At 40.5% G+C, this 6,054-nt stretch overlaps 1 pseudogene across 1 annotated transcript; it reads left to right on the top strand.

Moving 5' to 3' along the window:
- Positions 1-5,171: 5,171 nt before the first annotated feature.
- LOC110320952 lies at positions 5,172-5,570 on the top strand (annotated as a pseudogene). Its single transcript, XR_002380486.2, has one exon. The product of XR_002380486.2 is annotated as an ATP synthase subunit g, mitochondrial pseudogene (transcript).
- The last annotated feature ends 484 nt before the right edge of the window (positions 5,571-6,054 follow it).

Below are 6,054 nucleotides of genomic sequence, written 5' to 3'. Positions count from 1 at the left end.
GAGAGAGAGAGAGAGAGAGAGAGAGAGAGAGAGAGAGAGAGGGAGCGAGGGAGGGAGAGAGGGAGGGAGGGAGGGAGAGAACATGTGGAGTTTTTTCATTTAAACCAGACAACCACCATGAAACATTAGGGTGAATGTTCTCACTCCTAACAACCCATTAGCTCTCTGTTTCATACAGGAAAGACTTTGCTGGACAAACAAGCCCTTTAGAAGCTTATTTCTACTGGAAAGACCTAAGAATTTAGTGCTATTGTTTTTACACTCCAAAGCTAAACAAAAGTTAGAAAAGTTGATGATGGCCACCTGCTGCCTGATCTGTGCTCTGTGGACAGCTGTTGTTTGATGGTGGTTATCTGCTGGTATCGATAATGTCCAATCCCACAGGAGCACAGCATGGATAGTGTACAGATAGACGTGCCTCACCTGCTTGTGGACACTTAGTGCGTAGCTTATACCACAAAGCCTTAGAGAACCACTTTTACCTCCACAATCCACCCCCTCAGTGTTTGAGAAGGAAATGGAGCCATACCCCAAGTGCCACAAGCGTCTTCACAAACCTATCGGCTTCCTCAGGGCATGAGTGTCAACTTCCCTCTCTTCTAAGTCTTTCCTTCCTTCATTTCTAGGACTGCACCCATAAATAACATGAAGCAAGCTGGGAAACTAGAGAGAAGCCATCTACATGATTCAAATAACCAGTGGACTGAGGGAGCTGGATAGTGGTTAATCGTCCAGGCAGACTGCACAGAGCATGCTAGAAACCTAGTGAATGTCTAGCCCTTCTGTGGACACATTCTTTCACTAAAAGACAGCTACCTCAAGCTGAAAGGAACAAGTCTAGGAAGAATAAATAAGCATGCCATTTTCCACTGAGTTTCACAATGGTGGAATCAAGTGGAGCGATGCAGGTCGAAACTCTAAATGGTTGCAAATCTGAGTAAGAACATATTGGAGAGCTCCTTAAAAGATGGAAGAGCACATAGGGTGGAGTGTGAACAATCAACTGCCACTGGAGTAGCCCTGGGTCAGGGCATGGGTTAGATACAGATGGAAAGGGGGAAAGGGAACGATCTTGGTCCCAGGACTGACGGATTTTACACAGCAGGATGGTGAGATTCACCCATAAGCGACGGGATGGAGAATTGGAAGCTGACCATGGACAGCAGTAAAATGCCCTGGAAAATGAGAGCCCTACATCATATCATCTTCTTGAGCGTGTGTCCTAAATGCTCCATCTTCCTCGACACCTTCAAGCTTCAGGAACTTGGGTAGTGGGGACTAGAATCAATGCCCTTGAGAGGAGGTATCGCTCCTGAGAGAAGAAGCTTAGGGTGGATATGGGTTTCTGGGCTCCATGATTTCATCCCACCTACCCTGCTATATGGGAGCAGGGGAGGAGAAATAGTAGAAAAAGTTAAGCAAAGACATGAAATCTAAATGACATAAAGGTTATCTGTCTATCAAATGCCACAGGGAGGAAGTTGCACAATCGGACACCTAAAGTCTCTGCCAGCTCCAGAAATGCCTCAATTTATACCTTCCTCTGATCTGAATGGAGTCCGTGCCCAGTACAATCACACTACTGAGAGGCTTAGGAGGTGGCCCCACAAGTGGGATAGGTACACTAGAGAAGGATTTCCCATACTAGAACACCCACAGGAACAGACAGGATCCAAAGGTGAAGTGAAGACTGAAAATCAGGCAGATATGTTTCTGGTGGTCCAGGTGTGGGCACAGCGTTTCCAGGTTTATGTTTCCACATTCTTGGCCTCTTATTCAAGGAATTTAAACCAAGTCTCCCACAAATTGCAAAAGTAATAAGGACACTCATTAGAGCCAAGCAGTGGTTCTGGTGAGAAAGAACACATACTGCCAAGATTGACAGCAGGCACTGGAATAAGGTTACTCAAGGGGCCCATTTTTATGGGGTCTTCCTTTTCACAATTCAAGAAAAGGAGGATTTTGGTTGCTAAGGAGTGTAATACAAGTGGTTCCTGAATTATGTACATAATTCTCCCTACAGGATAAGTCATGATACTGTTTGTCCTGTTACCTATGCCCAAAAACCAGTTCAGAGCAGATCAGCCCGATTCCTCTTGGTTTTACAAACTGTTCTGGGACATATTTGAATAGAAATGGAATATTGTCAAGGGATTGCTAAGGGGAGTAATTTATTCTCATTGCTTAAATCAGATACACATGCAGCCTTATGCAGGAAGATCCCAGGTTGCTAGGTGATTAGGGACATGCTTCAATAGAAATAGGGTACTGTCCAGATAACTTATTCTCACTGTTATACATGCAGTCTTATGCAGGGAAATGCTAACAGGTTGCTAGGTGGGTTATTGGGGGATGGATGTATACATAGCCCAAACCAAGGAAAGTCCTAAGTTGCTAAGTTATCCCCTATGCTTTCCTATCCCAACTCTCTATTTACAATTCAATCCAGAGAAAGCGATCACAGTACAATGAATGGGAAAGGAAAATGGGTGACATGGGAAACTGTTTCTCTCTGTTCCTGGGAGAGCTCTAAGTTTACCTTCCACATCACACTTGGTTTCTCAGATGATTTTCCAGCTCCCAGCACTTCACCATTTAGAAAAATACCGTGTGTGTGTGTGTGTGTGTGTGTGTGTGTGTGTGTGTGCGTGTGTGTGTGTGTGTAATTTTAAAACATATAAAAAATGTAGTGAATATATAGACATGCAGCTTGGAAAACTATTGTAAAGCTGAAAACCAAATTTAAAAGCACAAATGGTCACTTGCTCTCTACGCAGTTGCCCTTTACGTCCCTGGGGTGAAATCCATACATGGGTCAAATCATTTTCCTTCAAAACACCCAGTGAAATAAACTTTCCCAAGAACTCTCCCCAGATTTAATGTGTTTTTTTTTTAAACAGCCTACTTATGAGAGTCTGTGTCTGCTCTGTTCATAAGAGATGAATTTGCCAAACCTTTTGGCATCGAATAAAATGGTCATAAAATATGCCCATATTTCCTCAAGTGATTGAGTTATTACACATAGAATTCTTGCTATGAAAACATTGGCAGCCAAAGGGGAAAACCCGAGTTCCTGAGTACCAGCACCTAGATGAAGAGTTGAATCCTAGTCTGAAGCTTTTGCCCAGTTGCTCTGCAGTTAAAACGCACACAGTATTGTGGGAAAGCCCCGAAACCCAAACAGACAATTGTTTATCATGACCTTCATACAGAGATACACTGAAAAACTCTACCTTAGTTCTCAGTGACAGAGAAGAGGTTTCATTCAGGATTAATATTTCTGAGTCTTGAAGTTCTTTGCCCCACATGGCAACAATGCAGACTCAAAATATACAACTCTCCCTGTGCTTGGAGAATAGTATTTTTGCTGGTCCCCTGGGTTAGTCTCCGGTACAGTGGCTACCAGCCTATGTTCTGACCCAATCTTATCACTAGAAATGCCATATCCATACAGGCCCTTTATCCCAGGTAGAGCACAAAGTTTGGTCTTGAGTAAGAACCAGTCACATTAAACATCAAGTTACTGGAGAGATGCACATGGACTGGAAGTGACAGGGATGTGTGGAAGAATAACTAGGCCAACATCAAAAGCTATAAATTGAGAACAACATCCAAACTTTTCTCAAATTTTCTACATAAATGAAAATGCAAGAAACTCTAAAGCTAAGGACCCATGTTATTTAGTTGGTTTCCAATAGTAAATGACTGACTTTGATTATATAATATTAGAGTTTTAGATTTAAAACAAAAATCTTAACAATTCACATATGAAAGTTGTGAAGGATAAGGTTTCCCAACCTCAGTTCTGCCCCATGCTGGTCTGAATGGATGTGGGAATAATTAGTAATAAGTTAATAATTTAGTGTGCTAGCTGGATAATTATGGTGAACAGTTAGCTTTGTAAATGTTAATTTAGACAATTAAAACTCACCATTAGCAAGTTCACATGGGTTGTTCTCCAAACTTCTCCAAAAGGCAATAAGATTGAACAATCAAGAGATTTTGTTCTTTAGGTGGTAGTGTGTGCTTGTGTGTGTGTGTGTGTGTGTGTGTGTATACATACACAATATGTACAAGGTTGGTGGGTGTGTTCATGAATGCGTGTTGATACTCATATGTGCATATGGAAATCAAAGGCTGATACCGGATGTCTTCCTTTGTTGCCATCCACCTTACTTTTCAAACAGGGTCTCTTGATGAAGCCAGGGATCATTGATCTAGCTAGACTGGCTGACTAGCAAGTTCCAAGTGTCTGCCTGTTTCCATCACAGCCACAGCTCTTAGATTACAGGTGAGCCACCATGTGTAGTTTTTAGGCTAGTGCTGGGGATCCAAACTCAGGTTCTCCTGCTTCATGGAAAGCAGTGTCCTTCCTACCCCAAGATTATGTTCTTTGAGTAGATAGCAGATATCTGCAATCCAGGGTATAATACTGATTCTGCCTCTGTTCTAAGGAAAATGAACTATTGTCATCCGTTTTTCCATGTGGAATGGAGCTCATAAAAGTAACCTCTAAGAGCCGCTGTGAGGAGTAAATAAATAAATTCATCTTGTGCTCTAAAAAGCATGCATGATGCATGTGTGCTCAGCACAGGGGTGGCGTCCTCAGTAGTGCTAAGGAACCAGCTGGAGAGAGGTCAGAATCACCATGGTGACTCCATATGCTTAGGAACGTGAGAAAGGAGGCAAAAAGCCATATAACTACACTAACTCACAAAAAGAGAGTTAAAGAAACTCTTAAAGAAACTCTCTTTAAGAAACTTCATTTTTACCACTATATAACTGAATACATTTTATTTAAAATATGTATAATTTTATATCTAACTGCTATTCTATTTGTTTACTTAATACAATTATTAATAAATCTTTGCTATTGTCTGAGATCTGTGTAATGATTCTCCAATGGTAAATGAATTTAAAACTTTTAGGAGAAAGTAATTTAAAATAAAAGCAATAGTTCCCTTACCAAAACAAAAATTACTGAATTTGCATTAAGTAGTTTCATTCATTTGAAAACACCCCAGAATTATTTTTTATCTCACAAGCCATTTATTTATTGACGTGTGTACATATAAATACATGGTTAATACTCATATGGAGGTCAGAGGGCAACTTTGTGAAGTTGGTTCTCTATCATTACATGAATCTTAGAAATGGAACTTAGGACCTTAGACCATGGCCAAGTTCATCCGTAACTTCACGGAGAAGGCACCGTCGATGGTGGCCGCTGCCATGACTTACTCGAAGCCTCGATTGGCCACATTTTGGCACTACACCAAGGTTGAGCTGGTTCCCCCAACCCCTGCTGAAATCCCTACAGCTATTCATAGTGTGAAAAAAATCATTCAAAGTGCTAAAGCTGGTAGCTTCAAACACCTTACAGTTAAGGAAGCCGTGCTGAGTGGTTTGGTGGCCACTGAGGTGTGGATGTGGTTTTATCTCGGAGAGATCCTAGGCAAACATGGCATTGTTGGCTATGATGTTTGAAGACCAATCTTTAACTTCTGATTTGAGTTCTTATTTGAATGTTCTTGGACCATGTGTAATGGGACTGCCATCTGAATAAAATACTAGGTGTTGAAAACACTGCTGTGTTTTCTCTGTCAAAAAAAAAAAAAAAGAAAAAAGAAAAAAGAAAAGAAAAAAGAAAAAGAAAAAGAAATGGAACTTAGGTTGGCAGTATGGGACCCCAAGTGCCTTTACCTGCTGAGCTTAATTTCTTTTTTTTTTTAATTTAATTTTATTTAGCAAGTAAAATAATATCATCAAAACAATTGAGTTCATCTGGCGGACTTTTTTGTTGTTTCTTTGGAAATTTGTTTTTTTTTTTAACTTATATATAAATTTTTCATGCTAAAGAGTTGTGGATCATTCAGTTAATAAATAAATAAATAAGAGGAAAGAAAGGACTTCATTATAAAAAACTACAAAACTATACATTGTTGTGAGTACTCACTGAAGACAGGATCACTGGAGTTTAGTTGTACTGGATAGTTTTGTGTCAACTTGACACAGCTGAAGTTATCACAGAGAAAGGAGCTTCAGTTGGGGAAA

This window comes from Mus pahari, chromosome 4, assembly GCF_900095145.1.
Source record: "Mus pahari chromosome 4, PAHARI_EIJ_v1.1, whole genome shotgun sequence".
Lineage (NCBI taxonomy): Eukaryota > Metazoa > Chordata > Mammalia > Rodentia > Muridae > Mus > Mus pahari.
Note: the sequence above shows the minus strand (reverse complement) of the source record. Positions and strands in the feature narration are given on the sequence as shown.